Source organism: Macaca nemestrina, chromosome 11 (assembly GCF_043159975.1).
Source record: "Macaca nemestrina isolate mMacNem1 chromosome 11, mMacNem.hap1, whole genome shotgun sequence".
In the NCBI taxonomy this organism is placed as follows: domain Eukaryota; kingdom Metazoa; phylum Chordata; class Mammalia; order Primates; family Cercopithecidae; genus Macaca; species Macaca nemestrina.
Window position 1 is genome coordinate 85,615,055 of NC_092135.1, and position 21,167 is coordinate 85,636,221.

The following is a 21,167-nucleotide window of genomic DNA, read 5'->3' on the forward strand; positions in this document are numbered from 1 at the left end:
AGGCTTTGATCAACACAGGAAGGCATAACCCAGAATTGTCCATTATTCCTACGTAGAATTACTAGTTCATCAACAATCTGTTCAAACTCATAATTATTAACATTGTGTCTTATTTAAACTTATATTTTCATTATTTTTCCTAAATCATTGAGGCTTAATGTTTTATAATGTTTTATAAACATGTAAGTAATGTTTTATAATTAACAAAAACAATGAAAGGGGTTATTGAAATAAATAGTCCCTTAAAATCACTTCTATATATTTCATATTTTAGACATGGAGATTCTGAAAAAAAAAATGGAACCTGAAACTCCTCTCTAAACTAAACATTTTTAAATTATTATTTTGCAAGAATAATTTTTAAACATGAATATTCTGTCAATTTGATAAACATCTACACACTGACATTGGTTTCTTAAGAATTGATTAGACTCAAATATTATATATGTTAATAAAATAATGAAAACCAAGACAATCGCTATACTGTGTCCTCATTGCATAGTGCAAAAGAAGTGTTTTGGCAGATAGGATAAAAACAAAATTACATAAATAATAGGTTTTTTTTTTTTAAAGATGAAGAAGATATTTCTACAAAAGACAAAGCATAATCACAAAACTTTAAGTGGAGAATCTATTAAAAATTTGGAGGGATAGATTGTATTTTTGGTAAAGGATTTAAGCTGTCAAAAATTAGTTATCCTCAGCCATCTGAATACATTTAATATTATTCTGTGCTGAGTAACTGAATTGTGACGCAAATCTTTGACCCGTGTCTTAAGTTTCTCTTGTTTAGTGACAGTGAAGCAGAAACTCTAATTAAACTAATCAAAAAGCAGTTGGAGATGATGAATTTTGTTTACATGAAAACTAGTGAAGCTGTGCTGGTCAGAAGATAATTCATCATCTAGTAAAAAATTAGTCAAAAGGACAAATTTCTCTGTTGATATCATGCAGAACATCTTTCAATAATTAAAGTTTCCTCCTTCCATTTCAGCAGATTTTACATTTTCTGCCCTCTGTTTAGAGTAGACATAGTGCTGATGTCTAATCAGCTAATGCACAACATTTTTCACATCTAGATTTCTCCGAGTCATCAAGTGCCTTTAGCCAACAGCATAATGGTTCACTGTTGATATTCAGACATGGAGCTTTAGGAGTAGTTCTCAGAAGAGTATTTGGTTATTTCTGGTAGTCATAATTGTTGTTTGTCAAATATTTCCAATACTCTAATCCCCAACCTCTCTACCTTCTAGGCCCATAGTAATATTGCACTGCTGTCTCTTTTGTTTGGAAGTGGCTTGGTTTCTAGTTTAAGTCAATGAGTCATTAGCATTTAATTGTTGAAGTCAGAACTTAGCATGTACTTGCTACAGCAAGAACTCTTAGAGTCTGTATCTTTCCTCTGATATGGGAGCCAATATGACGTGCAAAGGTGACCACTCCATCATCCAAAGTCTCTGAGTGATTGTAATAAACAAAGGCCCCCGATGGACACAGAACATAAACAAGAAATACATATTTGTTGTTTAAAGCCTCTGAGATGCTGCGGGTTGTTTTGCTACTGTAGTAATTCTCAACTGAAATCCGTATCACCTATGACTTTCAAAGCAGATTACCATTCTTAAGAGTATAGCACTTTGTTTTGCAGAAATCAGTGATGCATTATTTATTTATTTATGTATTGTAAAGTCTTCAAATGGTATATTAGTTTGATGGAGAGATATTTTCTGTCAAAAGCTCTCATTTCAGGTGAATTTACCATGTAAAAAGCACCTATATATCTTCATTCACATACACCAGCTTCTTGTTTCCTTGCACCAAGAAAACATTATATTGTCAAGTGATAGAATTAGAACAGTCTTTCCTTAAGTGTGGTTTACCATCAAGAACACCACAATTAATGACTTTGCTTATTAAAAATGTAGATTTCCCCAAAACCTCACTCCAAGTCTATTGAATCTGAATTAGATAAGATTTGTGGCTGTACAGAAAACAAACATTTCCCACAAGTTCTCCAGGTATTTCTAATATATAGCAATATTTGAGAATCACAGCTTCCTGAATACTTTTATACAAAATTTTTATATTTACTTAGAACATTAAAGTATCAGCCAATTCATGTAATTTCTAGTATTAAGAGAATGGTGATTGACAAACTTACAAAACTTGAACAGTAAACATTATTTTAGATGCAAATTGAATGATTAACTTTTTTTTCACAGCCTTAAAGGCTTGGAACAATTACTGTGTTTGATTTAGCTTTTGCTTACAAACTAAATTGTTAAACTGTGCTGTGTATCTCTTTGTATCAAAGGCTGAAAAATAGTGGCTGAGTAGAGTTTACATAAAAGTATAATAAAATCTGTTGCAGAATGAAAGGTCTAAGTTGTCTTCATGTGTGAGTTGCCAAATTTTCAAGATAGCACTATCATTTTCTTTGTATGTGAAATATTTTATGTTGCATGTCAACCTTCCATTTACAGAAGTATTTTAAGGGCTACGATGTAATGATATCATCCAAATTGGTGCTGTTCTGCCTTGGAGAAGTCTAAAAAAATTTGTACAAGTCAGGTTAGATTTTATCAAAATTCTTTCACACATTTTCAAACAGAATCCACATTATTGGCATTCTTGACCTCAATTGCTCTCAAAAGTATTATTATCAACTAGCATGGGAACGAATGACCAGCGAAATTTTATTGGTGGAGAAAATAGATGTTTGTAGTGATAAATTTTTGCAGTTTTGTTAGCATGCCATGATAGACACAGTTATAGTCTATTTACATACATTATATATTGCCATGCTAGGGAATTTTAAAAGGTAGTATTCAATAGTTACATGTCTACCTCAATGAATTTGGAATATGATTCCACATTAATGCCAGTACTTCTATAAATATCCCCCAAATAACTATCCAGATGATCCTGTCACTCTTTCTGGTGTAGTAACATAATAGTTAAAATATTGTGTTTGAGTAGCAAATACTATGTATAAATTGTCTCATTTATTTCTTACAATGACTCTATGAGGTGCATACTATTACTATTTCCATTTAATACAAGAGCAAACTGAGGTTCATAGAAGTTAAGTACATTTCCAAATTAGTTTATACCTATACCTTATTGTTCAGCTTTGTATATGACATTCCCCTTTCCAGATTGAAAACCAAAAGAGAAACTATTCAATAGCCAGATGATCATTGATGGTTTACATTGGCAGTTCTAATGTCATATTATATACATAAATGCATATGCCTTTTCTACACAAGAAAAATCACGTGGATATATTTTAGATAAGAGTATATAAAAATGTATTTTTGACCATGTCTTGAAGTAACATTGATCATTCAGTACTAATTCATCTTTTGATAATTTACTAATTGATATTTCTTAACATCAAACCAATACATATTGAGTAGGTGATGAGCAATGTTGTATGTGCTAGAGTGGTATTAGTTGAACAAAACAACATCCTTTCCTTTAAGGAGTTTATATCATAAAATGGCAGTGATCTGTGAAAATAGGCATTCAAAAAACATATATAATTTCTATTCTATATTACATAGTGATAAGAACTATGGAAAACAAGAGGAACACAAAAGACTATACTGAATTATGAATACTGTAGTTGAGTGGTGAGAATGAAATTTACATTACAGTGCTCTGGAGGATGCCACTGAGGATGGACATTGAGCAAAGACTCAAAACAGGCTAGGAAGAATTAGTTCTATAAAATTTTTAAATATCTGGTCGTACATAAGTGACAGAGATATATTTACATATATTTAAGTACTAGTATCTGTCTCTATTTCATAAAAGTTCATATGCATTTTCCTCACCATTAAACGTCTCTACAATATGGGTACATCTTGCCAATAGTTGTTATGAGGATTACAGTATGTATAAATGTAAAGCCCTTTAATGTCTCTGGCATATAGTAAGTGCTTTATAAGTACCTCTGTGCTTATTCTCTCCCACAATTGTTAAAAATAACATCTTGCTTCCAGCATATTAGAGGTTTATTCTTCCTAAAAGTATATTCATTTCAACTAAAACATTATTCTATATATTTACTTTCTACTTCAGAAGATTTCAGGATAGAGTTTTTATTTTGTCATTCTGTTTTGGAATTTTGCATATTATGATTTGTCTTCAGCACTTTTAAAGTTTTATATCGGTGAACTTTCTCCAAAATTAATTGTTGTTCAAGGAGAGGACTGTGTCTATGTCATTGATGGCTTACAGCATGAGATGTTTGATGAAGATACTATTAATTGAGAATAAAATGTTTTATGATAAAAAAATGACTAGCGGAAAATAAAGTAAGATGTTAAAGTTACTACAAAATAAAATATCTGAGACAAGACGCAGAAGATAAGTTAGCATTTGAACTTTTTTCCATGACCTAGATGCTAATACATTTCCTTTAAATAATCCAATCCAAATTGTATAAAGCAGTTGAAAGATAATCAAAGAGGTTTCTGAATTTCTTGTTTTCTTAAGATATCTTCTACATTTTTGTTTCTAAAAACTTATGAATCACTTGATCAGTATTGCGCATTCCCCACTAATAAGCCTCAAAATGTATAAGTATGTCATGGATTTTAAAAAATACATGGCAGAACAAATCATTTTCCTTTATAACATGCCTGTTTCATGAGTCACTATAATTTATATTACCATAAAACTTATTCACTTTTTGTGAGGGAAGAGGCTCAGAAAAATTAAGAAAGGCCCTAATCAAATTAAAGGAAATCAATTATTTCTATCAGGAAATTAATAGCTCTTCTATAACAATACAACCATATATTATAAAATTATGCCATACTCTGAACAGGATTAAAATACGCTTTTTGGCATACTTGAAATGAATTGTAATTCTTTATTTATAATCCCTAATGCAGAATAGTTTCTGGAACAAAAAGAATGGTTATTTTTAATCTTAAGTATTAGCATAATATAAATTTTTGGCTAATGGTGAAAATATTGCTTCTATTTTTCTAACATTGAGGATAGGAATTTATGAGTGAGTAAATAAAAATAAAAGGCAATCAGCAGCAAGAATCAACAGTGAGGGCAAAATGGTTTTAATGCTTTTGCTTTTCATATGTTTCCAGGAAATGATGCTCCCAACATCATGAGCACTAATGGACAACTGTATTCATCAATATGGCTTTTATTATTTTTAAATGAATCTCTGATAGCTTATAAAATATAAGTTTGATACACAGGTGTCAGTACTATTGGTACGAATTTGTCTCCATATATTATTTTCTCCAAATAAAGTAACAGAATCTTGTTGCTCACAAAAAGTGCCATGCAGTATATTCATAAAGCAATGCAAGGGATACACACTCTAGTTTATAAAATCTTATTTGAAAATTATTAACTTGAAAACTGAGATGTATTTAAGTTTTCGAAGGACCCATCACAGATTTTCTGCAGGTAGATAATTTTCTCTTTCAACACTTAAATTAAAACTTATTTGTTTCACTTGCTCAAACCCACCTATGTTGTCGTCTATGGTTAAATATATTCCATGTGGCCAATAGTTCTTCTAGATCACAGAATGCATGTCTGAACAAAGCTTAGACATTCCAGGCCCAAATGTTACACTCTTCTTGCCAGCTCTGCAAGAAGCCTATATGGAAGACTATGTGACATCTCTGAGAAGATGTGTCATTGAAAGAATGTTCCCTGAATCTAATGAAACAATGTTATATGCATGCACATACATAAACTCACAGACAATATTATCTGCAGATTGATTTTGCTTTTCATTTGCCTACTCTTTTCTCCTTTAATCAAGTATTAATTCCATATTCCATATCCATTTATTAATTATCTGCTTAATAAGGGAGCATATCACTATGCTGGACCTAAACTTAATACTAGAGAAAGTGAAAGTATGCTCTGGTTAAAAAGACACACACACACACATATACACACATGCACACACACACACACACACACACATACACTTCTCTATATATTTATATGAGTGTGTATATATACACACACACATACAAACATACATACACACATATACATATACGTGTAAGGAAAATGTAAAAGCCAAAGATAGTAGATATAAAATGTACAAGCACTGAGAATTTCAGAGTAAGAAAATCTGTGTACCTGTGCATTTTAAGATAAAACCTTTATTGAGGCATTGGTTATTTGGAGGAAGTGTTAGAAGAAGTATAAACAAAATTTGGAAGGTAAGAATTTCTAGAAAGTGAAGAGTTTAATCAATGACCCCAGCAGGTAAGAAAAATCAAGATTTCAATATTATGTGATAACAAAATTGCTTGTTGGGGCAAATAAAATGAGATAAATGGTAAATAGAGATCAATTACATACTTATGTGTTATATTGAGATATTTTCTTCAATATCATTTAAGTAGTCAACTATGGGTATTTTGATGATGATAGCAGTAACAACGAAATGAAATATTGGTGAAATTTGCAATAAATTGGGGATTAAGAAAGCAATATGTACTTGGAATCCATACAAGGCACTAATCGTTTAGCAAGTTAGAAAAATTAAGACAATGCCACAGTGTTGCAACATATAGCAACAATATGTTTCACGTGATTCTCTCTTCACATTTAAAAGCACTTTTTATTTGCAGCTGCTAATATAAGCCTTGATATTTCTAGTACTATTTAAATTGCCTTGTAAGAATGTTATTTTATACTTGTAAATATTTGTTAATTCTAAATGAAATTACCACCATGTGACACAATAAAATGCCTAATTTCTCATGAATAGGAAATCAAAGAAATACTGTGTGTGCAACTAAAAACAAAAAACTGCAATCTAAGGATGTATTTTCACATAAGTGAATTACTATAAATGAGTTGCTAATGAAGTATTCTAGATTCTCCATCAAATTTCTGAAAAAAAAATTATCTGACCTCTAAAATTGCCTTATAGGGAGTAATTATTTATATAGAACAAATTCGCTCAATAAAAATCAATGATCTTTGTACATACAAAAATAGGGCAATGCCAACTAAATAGCAAAGGACATAATTGTGCATATATAAGAAAATTACAATAAGGAACATTGTTCAGCAAGTGATTTATTTTCTGAATGTATGTAACTATAGATAAAAAATTAAAATTGCTGCTGTAAAGAAATGCACTATTTTTGAAGGAAAACCTAAAAATATCCAAAACATACTGAAGTACTTGTGCCAAAGGGATGAACTGAGTTCAAGAGCATTGAAATTTTATTTCCAGCAAAGCAAGATATTATCTATTCATTATTGTGATCACATTTATATTTTTCTTTGTTCATCACAGGCCTTAAATTATAAATAATTAGAGATCACCAAGAATATACATAAAATAGGCACAGTTAATTATATTAGTTCTGCTATTTGTTAATTTTATGCATTAAACAGATATAACTTAGGTTGCTTTAGAGGGTGGGGCTTTATGTTAAGGATATATAGAGAACAGTTAGGAAATCTGGGAAATAATCTTATTGGCATAGTCTGCATTCAAGGATTGTTGGGCATGTTTAAGATGCTGCAAAAACGGAAAATGCAAATCCAACTTGGAAAGTTTTTAAATTTTAAGTATCTTCTTTCTATCTTTCCTGTATTTTTCCTAATAACTGTATTGATTGCCCCTTCTGTAGTCTTCTTCCTTTTGTATCCAACCTTCTGCTGTCTGTATCAGCATTTGCATTGCTGTACTCCATGTGAGTAACTTCTGCTCAAGAACTACAAAAGCAAAATGGGTGGGCTAGCAAGTCCCTGAGTCTTTGAGCGGAATTCTAATGCTTGCCTAGCCAGCTGCCTTTGGAAACAAATCTGCAATGAAAGCAGCTATGTCCAAGCAGGGATGCTTGCAGAGTTCAAAGTGTAAGAAGCTTAACATAGGGAGTGTATACAGAACCTCATGATTTGACTAAAAAATAGCCATGAAATAATATAAATGTCTCCTCTGCCACTGAAAAAGGCAATTACCAAGTCCAGGACAACAAATGTTGCAAAAATAATTTATCATACAGACATGAACCAAACAAGTGACATGACTATGAAAAATAGTTTTTTGTGTAAGACAATACTTTTTCCATTGATATTTGTAACGCTCATTTGAAAGATAGAGTGATTTCTTCTCTTTTGTCCAATCATGTTACTTGCTATTTCAATTTATTTTCATTATTATTATCATTCAAAAATTGATTGTGTTTAATTAATACAATGAGTGTCTGTAAGAATTCTCAGATTTCCTCAAGACCTTTCCACAATGAGCAACTCTACCACAGGAAGACTAAATATAAGACAGCAAAAAATTCAGACAAATAGACAACTCTAAATATAAATATCCCTTCAAATAAAGGGCTTTTCTATAATTAAATATTTTAAATATATTTTTAAAAGCTAAATGATATTAAAAGTGACAAACTTATTTATTAAAATTATATACAAAATAGATCTATATTTAGAATATTCACTAACATATATTCAAAATATTATGTACTCTGTTTTTGGCCTAATCACTTTTTATTATGCTAATAATTGAAAACATTTTAATAATTTTGATAAATTAATATTTTCTATGTTAATGCTAAGAAAAATATTAACTTATTTTATAGTTTAAAATAAGCTTATTTATTGAAGTAGTGGGCAAACATTAGGTCTATGTCCAACTCACTTTAAAGTTACTAGTCATACTAGAGTATGTACAAAAATTGTTCAAATATGTGCAGAGGTTTCCTTGCAGATTGAATATTTGAATATTTATTATGTCTTCTATTGCCCTCAAAAAATTAATGAAATGTCAAATTTCAACTTAAATGAATACCCATCATCCTTAAGGAAAAAGACTATCATAAACAATGCCATTTCCAGGAATAAAAATGTCAAAGTATTTATCATATAAAACCACTGCAGATGCGATTTAAAATAAAATGCTAATAGCATCTCTGTTCTTCCGTTATCATCTGGAGTGAGGATCAAAACTAAAAAGTAAACTTTTTAAATAAAATTAATAGTGAGGTAATTTCTTTATAATTCACATTAATGAGCAAGTTATAATCTTAAAATATAGTTCAAAATGTGATAAATTCCTTGGACTTCTATCTACCAAATATGTTACATTTTCATTGCTCTTTTCTTTCAAAACGAATTCTTGAATTTAGACAATTAGTCCCATTTGTAAAAACAATAAGTACACTGTTATAAAATAGTATTCAAAATTACAGAAAATATAAATAAATATTGCTAAAATTTTGGGTTTTTTTAAACTTTAAAAGTATAGTTTTGCAATATTAAGTTTGATTTTCTGATATGATTACTTATATATCTTAGACAAAATTTTTTATTTTAATTCAATGGGTAATGATGCTTTTGATTTTTCTTCCAGCAACCCACAATATAGTCACAGCCAGCAAAGTATACGTAGTTGCTTTCCTGGGTGTGTAACAATGATCCCTCTACTTCAGCAAGATCTCTCTTCTGTGTTTTTTTTTAATTTGTTCTGTGAAAATTTTATGACATTAACTGACAACACTGTTCTAGGGACAAGGGTTTCACAGTGGACATGCCCTCACATTTTAGTGTAGAGATTTAGATAGTGATTAAGCCAACAACCAGATGAGATAATTCCACATCATAATGACTGCTCATGAGACACTTACCTCTTTTGTTGATAAGTCGATGGGGTATTGGGCTACAGATTGAATTTTGTGTTGAGAAGCTACATTAGCTTAGATTGTGCCTTTCTGGGCAGCCAATATTTAATTTAAAACCTGAATTTTAAAAAGAGTCCAGGACAATGAAGACTAGGCACGGGGGAGTACTCCATAAGAAGAGACAGCAGATACAAAAGTCTAAAGCAGGAATGAACTACGTAGATATGATATTTTTAAAAGTGGCTTTGAGGCTGGTTTACGGGAAAATCTTAAGAGCTGTGTAAATCTACTGTAAGAAATTATTCACTGCTTGAACACATTATTCTCTGAGACCTTAGCAAACTTGTCAGGACAATGATGGACAAGCAATCAATAAACTGGTCTTCTATAGACATTTTACTCTTCTGCAATATTGCATTCACAGGCATGCACATTCTCTCTACTTCTAGACCTCTTAGTTACTAGCATCTCCATTCTCCAGATGGAACATTTACAATAGTGTAGCATAACATCGAGGATTCATCTTGTTAGACCTACCTGTTATACAGTACCCTCTGTGAAAAACAGGGCAACAATGAATGGGAGAGATTAATTAAATTACGTCCAGTTCCTAAATTCACCTGAGAGAGTTGCCACTTCTTTATACTTCTTTTATTCATTCCTATACCCTTTTCTTTCCTTGCCTGAGTGCCCATGTTCAAATAACTGATTTTAGACTTCCACCAAGATGGTGACGGGGTAGAAAGATAGAGTGCATTTCAAATTTATTACACATTTAAAAAGTAAAACTTCTTAGGAGTCTCCATTAAAAGGTTAGACTGGGAAAGAGTTGAGTTATTTGCATAATGAAACATTATAAATTTATTTTGGGGTTCAAACAGATCCTGCTATTTTTGACCCCAATTAACATAACTAATCAAGGACTAATCTACATATCACACTTTATTGACAGTCTTAGTAAGTGGCCAGTCAACATCCGTCACTGCCAACCATATTTATTTATTTATTCATTTTTATTTTTAGAGACGAGGTCTCATTCTGTCTCCCAGGCTGTAGTACAGTGGTGCAATAACAGCTCACTGCAGCCTCAAACTCCTGGGCTCAAGCAGTCCTCCTACCTCAGCCTTCCAAGTAACTGGAAATACAAATGCACACCACCACACCCAGCTAATGCCAATTATGTTTCTTTGGCTTTCAACAGGCCTATAACTTGTTGTTCTGTGTAATGAACCCCATAAGTTGAAACTGTGCTACCAAATATGGATAAATCTGCAGTTGCAATGAGATTAGAAAGTTAAAATATATTGTTATAATATAGAAGTCTAATATATTCAGGGGCAACATTAAATTTTACAAAACATGGTGTTAATAAGTAACACCTACATATTTATTCACATATATACATATATTATTTCATGCGAAAATATAGATATTTAGGATTTAAATAGTAAATTATGCATTTGATTTCTTTGTTAGTCTATTCAGATAATTCAAGAGACTTACTTTATATGAGAATTAAATAAGTAATTAAATGACAGCCTACTATAACCTTTAAGAGAGCTCAACATAATTGGCTTTATAAAAGATTAACATATACAATTAAAATGTTTCATACATGAAAAAATTAAAATATCTATTACAATATGTTTTCTGTTCAGAATTTTAAAGGACAAAAACTATGGGGAAAACTGAAACTACTGAGACCTAATAATGGGCAGACACACACATAACATCATAAATAATGAAAGTGGCATTTCAAATCAAGGGGTAAAGTATGGACTATGTAATAAGTGATGTAGAGTGAGGCTCACTCCCGGTCAAGCCCTTAGGTGGCTGAGATTTAATGACTGATCAAGGCCAACACCAGACAACACTGATGGCCACTGCAGCTTCAGATCTCTCCCACTGGGTGAAGTGAGACTGAGATCTGCAGCACAGCTCAGCTGCTCCCTCTGAACTATCTGGACTCCTTCCTTGCTGTTTTATAGGTGTTGCTCCCTGATAACATCCACCATACAAACCAATACCTCAGAATCTCTTTCCCAGAAATCCCAATCTGTAGCATGCTCATAATCCAGACTTATGCCATATGAAGAATATTTTCTTGCCTAGAGGACAAGAAACATAAGGTATAATAGGCTTGCATAATTGCAAGTAGCTTGGCCACTTAATGATTAGACATAACCCCATTTTCTATAAGTCAAATGAGACTGTGAACACTGACTGAAAAGACCTAGAGCACTTATTTCTTTGTTCTAAAATGCACTCACTTGTTAACTTCCTTATGAAACTATCCCCAATAGGCAAAACTACCTATAGGAAATGATTTTTGGTAATATGGACTATACTTATGTCAAAAGTTTTCATTAACTTACATTAAATAATAATCTGAATATTTTTGTTGCCAAAATTAACTTACAGAACAAATGAAAATTGGAAACTTACATATAAAACATTCATCTTTTCGGTTTTTCTTGACAAGTTAGATCTAACAAGCAGCCTACATTGTTGCTTTAGTGGGTGTGTACTTTTCTGTGGAAAATGTTTTTCTACTTCTCCATAACCATTATCACCCTCTTTCAGTCACATATGAGGTGACCATATATATTCCTGCTGACCTAGTGCCACCCTGTTTTACCCTTGTCACAACATTTCATTCCCAAATACCAACATTTTCATTCCTGTTATTGTCCCAATTTAGATAGTAAAGTTCATGGACATGCTACTAATTTACCTTTCTGGCTTTTACTGAAGACATTTAGTTCAAATGCCATGACTATGTAATGAGGGAGAGTCTCAATGACTCCCTGAATCACCATTAATGCAATTTTTCTCTGGTAACAGATAATTGACTATAAAGAACCTTGCTTGAACATGAGTTCAATCGTGAACTTTTCATAAGATAGATGGTAATAAGAGTCCCTTTATTATCTGTCAAGGGAATTTTCAGCATGTTAGTGTAAAGTTGTTTGTGGCCCTGTCCCCAGTGTGAAAACCAACACACAGAGAGAAGCAAGATGAGAGACCAAGTGTGTCCTAACAGGAAATAAAAACCTATATCCATTGCTACTGTCATCCAGGCTTTTTCTAATTATGAGGGCAATGTATGTCATTTTTATTGACCTAAATGGAATTTACATTCTGGTAAGTTGCAAATAAAATGAATCATTCGCTTTTATTCCAATATCTTAGCTTGTTCATTTTTACTTACATATATAAATAGAATTAAAATAAAAATTTATACATATATATTTCAGTGAAATAATTTAATACATTTTTTCTTCTTGCTGTTTTATATTTAATCTTAAGCATAATTATCTATTCCTTTATCTAACACTTCATGTTACATCCTCGGACAGAAAGACAGAATTTAAATTTTAAGTGTGAGAGAAACCTTAGAAATCATCTTCTGCAGCTATGTAATTTTATAGAAGTCACAGAAATATTCCATGACATAATTGTTCATACCCAGTCATAATATAGTATTGACTGAATTTTAAAAAATATTAATATACCTTTAGTCTCACTTATTCTTCTGCTCTTATTGTCAACCTTTATTTTGGCAGGGGTGGGCTGAGGGGGCTAGTTGGTGGTGGTTAAGGATAGAAGTGGACTTATTTATCTATTCTTTGAAAGAAGCACTCTGCTTCTCCTCATGGCTTTACAATAATGATAGCTAATTTTTACTGTGTACCATTGTAATGGTGAGACAGACAGATGGGAAGGGCTCCCCGGCAAAACTCCAGCCGGCCTGCACACTGGGTTGAAGCCACAGAAGTTCACACCTGTTTGCAATCGGGAGGAATCTGGCCCCTCCTCTACCTCAGTGGAACAGGAAATTCAAGCTACAAGGAGGGAAGCGCACTAGCAGGAACTCTGGCCATGTGAAGAGTCCCTGTTCCCCGTTTTCCCTTTTTTACCGAATAGAACCCTGCCTTACTCACTCTTCAGGTCATCTACAAGCCTAAATTTTCATGGCTGTGAGACAAGGACCCTGTCTTTTGGTGAACTAAGGAAATGTCCTGCAACATTTTTGGCACACAACGTAGGACTTGAGAAGTGATGAGTGAAATGGGAACTCAAAACCTCTCACTGTCGCTTCTAAGCTTTTTCATCCTAGTATTTCTGAGGGTAGGGGAAATCATGCCCCCACCTCAGTCACTCCCAGGTGTCTAAAAGGTCGGCCTCAGTCTCCATGGCCTTTCCTTCCTATTTCGGAAGGGACCAGCAAGCAGCGGCTCCCCTCCACTCCCTCACTCCCTGTGGAGCTGGGACACACGGCCCAAGGCACCCCCGGTGGCTGGCTGGCGTTTTCTGACACGTGCCCTTGGAGTCTCCCCATCCTGGGGCCAGCTCTGTCCCACAGCAATTAAACTTGTCTCCCTGGTGGAGGAACCACTTGCATTAGAGTAAGAGATTCCTCCCTGGGTATTTTTAAACTGTTTCTTTTCTTCCCTCTTCTCCACGCCATCAGCAGTTAACTTTTATAGTTTTTTTGTTTTTGCTTTTTTTCCTTTTAGAAGACTTTTTACTACGCCAGGCCCCCCAACTATCACTTTATATTCGCTGTAAAGTGTTGGTCATGAAAAAGAATCTTGTGGGACCTGGGCTTTCTCCTTCCTGTGTCTGTGATGTGTGTAATGTCTGTAGAAAGAGCTCTAATTAATTTTGCCTAAGAAAGACAAGTGCTTGGATCAAATATGTTTTTAAAGGGAAGATAAAAACTGTGGTACCTTTTAGTTCACGTGACTTTAATCTCAGAAACAAAAACAGCCTTAAAGATTATTGGTAAAATGCAGGGGTCGTTAAAATGTAAACAAGTGGACTAAACTATGCAGGACAGATGCAAGCTTTGCTAAATATTTTACAGTTATAAACTGCATTCTGGGTTTTGAGAACTATTTGAATTGCTGGCTTTACAATTGGTAAGGCCTAGGGACATAAGGAATTAACCACACCTTTAATTATGCACCTAGCATACAATTAAAACAACCTACCAGGTCCTACATTAAAGTTAAAAATTGCTAGGAGTTACCATCATAACATTTAATTGAGACTGCTGGAAACAGATTTACACGCAAGTTGTGTGAGAAGAGTAAAATGGGCTCACGCCTGTAATCCCAGCACTTTGGGAGGCTGAGGTGGACTGATCACGAGGTCAGGAGATCGAGACCATCCTGGCTAACACGGTGAAACCCCATCTCTACTAAAAATACAAAAGAAAATTAGCCAGGCGTGGTGGTGGGTGCCTGTAATCCCAGCTACTCGGGAGGCTGAGGCAGAATGGCATGAACCCGGGAGGCAGAGCTTGCAGTGAGCCGAGATCGTGCCACTGCACTCCAGCCTGGGCGACACAGTGAGACCCTGTCTCAAAAAAAAAAAAAAAAAAAGTGTAAAATGTGTGTGTGTGTGTGTGTGTGTGTGCAAAAAGTTATAAAAAGACATGGAAATGTAAATTTTTGCCTAGGGTTAAAGGGTTGTTTTGAATTAGATAGGATAAAGCTGAAGATTCCAACAAGTGATGGAAGGATTTTGGAAATTAATCTTGCAGAAGAGGTTCTCTATGTGAACACACTGACTAAATTCAAAAACAGTACTATATGGTTTTTCTGTAAATTGATCATTAAAATAAAAGCACAACAAGGTTTTCTTAAGGCACTATTCTTCTCTTTGGCAAAATGTATAAAAGGTTATAAAAGATTTTTGCTTCTTTAAAATTTCTGAGTCATCATTTTGGCAAAATAAGTAACTTATGGTCATCTAGAATTCTATTTCATAATATCAAGTATTTTAAACCTTGAACATAAATTTAACAGTCTTTCCAAAATCAAACTTCAGTTTCAAAATTATCTTTCCTGACACCTGGCTTTTTGGATACTTCAGAGGGCCTCTGAAACATCCAGAAAAGAGAGGTAAACAGGATTATTTGACATATTTAGGTACATGGGATTGCCAAAATGATGTTCAATCTTCTTTATGTTATGTTTTTATGAATAATACTAACATATGTTCCAAAATTGTATGGGATTTCTAAAGTTCTAATGTCTAAGTATATGCTGTCAATCATAATTAAGGTTGTTAAGTTATTGTAAGCTACAGAGATAACCAAAATTCTGTGTAAATTGTGTTTCTAACTGTAACTACCCTGGATTTTTTGTTATTCACAGACAATTGTCCTGTTTTAATCCTTTTCAAAAGATAGTTTATAATAAGCTATACAGTTTTGGTAAGTGCTCTCAAATACAGACTTGTGGTAACTTTGGAGATTGTAACATTACAATAAAGGAAAGCGTACAAGAACTAAATGGACTGAACTCAGGAAACTGAAGCAACCTTTTTGATTTTTGCTTGGAATATTGCTGATCCTTGTTTTTCTTTTCAGAGTCAAGGAAACTTATTGTGAACTATTTACAGCCTTTAATAATTGAGTAAGATATATTTTTGTGATCAAGATTTGGAGCATGTTTGTTTCTCTCTGCCTGGTTCCTCTAGAAATGGGAAACTATCCGTGAGTATTCTTAACTTAACGGCAATATGGTTTTTTGCATCAGTGCAATAAGAATATATTTTCTTTTGCCAGAGGACACAATTGGAAAAACTGGTAGTTTCACCAAGACTTTGACTGGAAGTGTGTGCTTCCCTTTAAAGAGTCAATCTTGATTTGTAGAGCCAATAAAAGCCCAATAGGGAAACTGGCCTCATACCCTTGCCTACACAGTCCCTGTACAGTGTTCCTTACCTGTGGTCAGTAAAGAATGTCATTCTATAACATTGAGTGGAGGCCCAGGAGCTCCACATTTATCTTGGGACCTTATGAGGAGAGAATCACCCAAGTCACAGGTATTTGGGGATACAAACCCATTCCTGGGTTTGGATTTAAAAGGTGTTATCTGAGATTCCTTGGGGAAACAGAGTTCCATCAAAGGGAATCCAAAAGGCCTATGTAGAAGTAATTATTGTTGCTGTACTTTATGCAAATAATCATGCCAAGTATAAAACTAAAGTCTATTTTGCAAACAACTCAGCCCTATGGTTATTTGTTTTTTTAACAAAAATAAGGACTGGAGAGGAAGAAATTATATTTTAAAACTTATACATTTGTCATTACATTGTAAACTCATTAGTTGTTTTTAAGTTTTTGCCTACACTTCCAAACTAACCCTACTTATTCCTGTGAACCAACCAGCAATCTCCAGCTGCAGCTCAAAAGGATTAAGAAAGATGGGTTATGTAAATATCTGGATCAATATTCTAATTCTGAGCAATTATCCTGCAAATCCTGCCAGGTGATAGAAATAAGAAGGATGTCCATCACTCAGAGGTTTTCTTTTTGGGAAAGTAAGACCAAGGGTGCTAACCAAAGGCAAGCACCGTGCACCCAAATCCTAGCAAGCATAACTATAGCCACCAGTTATCTGGGTGTGTCATAAGACATCCTTTTCTCTTGCTTGTTAGAGGAGGACTCAGTTCCATTCAATTCACCTTAGCATTCAGCTTATGATAAGGATTCCATGCAATATCCCACAGACACATTTTTGTCCCAAACTCAATTCCAAGCTTCGGGTCAAAGCCCTAGGAAAGAAAACTGGATATAAGAGATCCAGAGGCAGACAATAATGGAAGTTAGAAGGCACAGCATAGGGGAATGTGACTGATTCTTGCTGATTAAGCCAAGTCCAAGCTTCCAGTTTCATATATAAAGGCCACATTAGTATCCATTGCATAAATGGGGTCTAGGGAATCCAAGGTTACTGATAATAGGTGAGAAAAAGACATAGGTTAGAGCAGATAATTCCTATTCTCTAGGCCCTCCCTGCTTCATGGTTGCAAGCTGCTTTGAAACCCATGGCGGCACCTGCCAAGGTCACCAGGATTTGGAGATGCAAGAATGGAGGAGGGAAAGAGGATGCTCTTCCCTTTCTCTCTCAAGTACCACAGATCTCTGCTAGGAAGAGAAGGGAACCAGGTCTGTCCAGAATTGGCTCCTTCCAATGGGTTCTTGGTCTCGCTGACTTCAAGAATGAAGCCACGGACCCTCGTGGTGAGTGTTACAGTTCTTAAAGATGGTATGTCTGGAGTTTGTTCCTTCAGATGTTCAGATGTGTTCAGAGTTTCTTCCTTTTGGTGGGTTCGTGGTCTCGCTGAATTCAGGAGTGAAGCTGCAGATCTTTGCAGTGAGTGTTATAGCTCTTAAAGGTGGTGCATTGGGAGTTGTTCATTCCTCCAGGTGGGTTCATGGTCTTGCTGGTGTCAGGAGTGAAGTTGCAGACTTTTGCGGTGAGTGTTACAGCTCATAGTGGGGACCCAAAGAGTGAGCAGGAGCAAGATTTATTGTGAAGAGCGAAAGAACAAAGCTTCCAAAGTGTGGAAGGGTACTTGAGCGGGTTGCTGCTGTTGGCTTGGGTAGCCAGCTTTTATTCTCTTATTTGGCCCCACCCACATCCCGCTAATGGGTCTATTTTACAGAGCTCTGACTGGTCCATTTTACAGAGCACTTATTGGTGTGTTTACAAACCTTTAGCTAGACACAGAGCGTTGATTGGTGCGTTTTTACAGAGAGCTGATTGGTGCATTTACAAACCTTTTGCTAGACAGAAAAGTTCTCCAAGTCCCCACTGGACCCAGGAAGTCCAGCTGGCTTCACCTCTCAAAGGGATACCTGCTCCTCTCTTTCTAGATGGGTTGCCATTCATCTTCAGTCTGTATCCCTCTCAAATGCATCCTGAGCCCCTGGGATTCCTTTGACAAATGCCTTCTTTTTTCCTTTCTCCTTCTCTGTCCTCTCTTCACAGATAGGTAATTGTGTCTCTGTACTATGCGACACTCCCCTCAGATACATCTTCCAAACTGGAAGGAGTTAATTTCCCAAACCTTAAACTGGTTGGCTTAAGATTGGTCTCAGGGGAAGGGAACTCAGAAGCCCAACATGCTGGCAAGAGGATAAAGTTTTTAAAGTTTTCTGATTTTTTTTGTTGTTGTTGTTACCAGTGGGGCTTTTGGCCTCCCTCTCTCTGTGCAAACTGGTAAAAGGCCTCAGGATGTTTGAGCTGTCCTTATACCTCCCCTTGTTTCATTTTGATGCATATTTTCTAATAACCCGGTTTGTCTCTACTTGGCTTCAGGCCATCAAACTCCAAACAGTCATGCAACCAGAGTCTCTGACATCCGCCCTTTCTGTTGGGCACCCTTAGATAAGCCTCTGAGGGAGCTCTGACAGCCGTTTCCCCAAAACAGAGTCCCCTCTCAGCAGGAAGTAGTTAAGATCTTATCCTTATTCTTATTCTAAGGGCAGTTGGATGCACTTCTTTAGAGGGGGGAATGAGACAGACAGGTGGCCAGGGGTCCCCAGGAAAACTCCACTTGGCCTGCACACTGGGGTGGAGAAACAGAAGTTCACCCCATTGCAGCCGGGAGGAGCCTTGCCCCTTCTCTTCCTGAGTGGAAGCTGGGATTCAAGCTGCAAGGCAGAAAGTGCACCAGCAGGGAGTCTGGCCTTCCGGAGAGTCCCTTTTCCCCGTTTTTTTCCTTTTGACCCAATAAAATCCTGCCTTACTCACCCTTCAAATCGTCTGCAAGCCTACATTTTCATGGTCATGGGACAAGGACCCTGTCTTTAGCTGAACTAAGGAAAAGTCCTGCAACAATGGCATTTAATGTTTTTTTTTTTTCCTTTTTCATATAATCCCTGCTTCAGCTTTATGATATAAGGGATTTATAATCCCTGATTCAGCTTTATGATTAATTTCCCATCCAACAAAGCATTTACTCCAAAGCAGCAACGTGGCGTCCTGTTGTTGGATCTAATTTATGAAGAAAAGCTGGAAATGTGAATTTTTAATGTAAGTTTCCAATTTTTCTATTATTATTAATTGGTTCAATTTTTTTCTTTTTAATTTTTTTAAAATTTATTTCAAAAATGTATTAAAAAAAATTAAAGTAAGTGGCTGGAGACCTCGGTTGGGAGGTCCTGTCCAGTGAAGAGAAATGGAATCCAGAACCACTTTAAAAAGCATTCTGCTCAAGTTTTGGTAGAGTAGCTGTGTTGTGCTGGGTCCATTTCAGTCCCTGATTGTCTCATACACTCCAAAGCCAAAATGCTGGCACAACTGAGTTACCCAAACTGCGAAGATGGCAGCCAACTCTTCCCTCTGGGAGCCTGTCCCAAAGGGATTTCAGATATCTGTCTGCTGGGTAGCTCAGGCAGCCGTGGCTGGAGGTCCCAGTTTGGAGGTCCTGCCCAGTGAAGAGGAAAGAGATCAGGCACCTGCTTAAAGTTGAGTTTTGGTAGAGCAGTTGTGCTATGCTGGGGGATCTTTTCCACCCTGGATTGGCTCAGACTCTCCAAAGCCTGAAGGTTGGAACAGCTAAGGAACCTGAAGAGCAAATATGGTAGCCCAGCCCTCCCACTCTGGGAGCTCCTTCTTAGGGAGGTGCAATGCCATTACTGGTAGCTGGCTGGAATTCCAAGCCAGTGGGTCTTATCTTGTGAGGTGCCATGGAAGTGGGACTGGCAGGCTGTTGCTGCTCAGTTCCCTTATTTCAGCCTCTTTCCGAGTGTTATGTATGGGAGTCTAACTTCCCACTTTGCTGGAGCTGCAGCTGCTTTTGCTGGAAAGCCCGAATATCTAGGTCTTCAGTGTCTCCATGCATGCCTGAGGGGCTGCTCTGCTGAGACTCCACATAGCTGTCTGACAGACTGAAGATTGAAGGCCCTGGAGGAGTGGGTTCACAAGGAGATCTCCTGACCTAAGGGTTGCCAAGTTCTGTTGGAGAAGCATGGTTTCCTGGGGTTGCTCATTTACTCCTCACTTCCCTGGGCAGGGGAGAATCTCCTAGCTTCATGTTGCTCCCATGTAGGCAGTGGTACTGTCTTTGCTTTTCTTCATTCTCTGTGGGTCGAGTTGTTTCCTTGATTAATCCCCTTGTGAATAGCTAGATGTTTCCTTTGAAGGTACTGTATTTACTTGCCCCTTCTGTTCCTCTCTGTGAGAGCCATGCACACTAGCTGCTTCTAGTTGGCCATCTTGGCCACTGCTTGAGATTCACTTTTGTAAACTCTTTTAAATATCTTGGAAACTTCTTGTTGAAGAACCTAAAATCAATGAGGTCAAAGTTGAGCCTTGAGATGAGAGACTAACCTCAGATTTGCTTCTGAAGCTTTCTTCTAGACTCCTCTCTTTCTCTCCAGCAAGCACACCGTGATGTCCACTGTATGAGCAAGCCAGAATTCTTCTATTTTCTTGTTCCACTTTGTAGGAGGTATCTAGTTCCAAGGATACCTCATGACTCAAGAGAGCTTTGACTCAATTTTTAACCCAGTCTGTGAGCAGGCAGCTTATTGCCCCAAGTCTAATAAATCAGGCAAAATTATTGACTCTTTCAGTGCCCTACTGAAAAAATATTTACTATCCCAAGTCCTCCTGTGTATCTCTATCCTACATAAATTCTGACAAATTGTATTGTGCATGTAACTGTAATTCACAGAAATTTATTTCCTTGTAATGTATTTTGGTC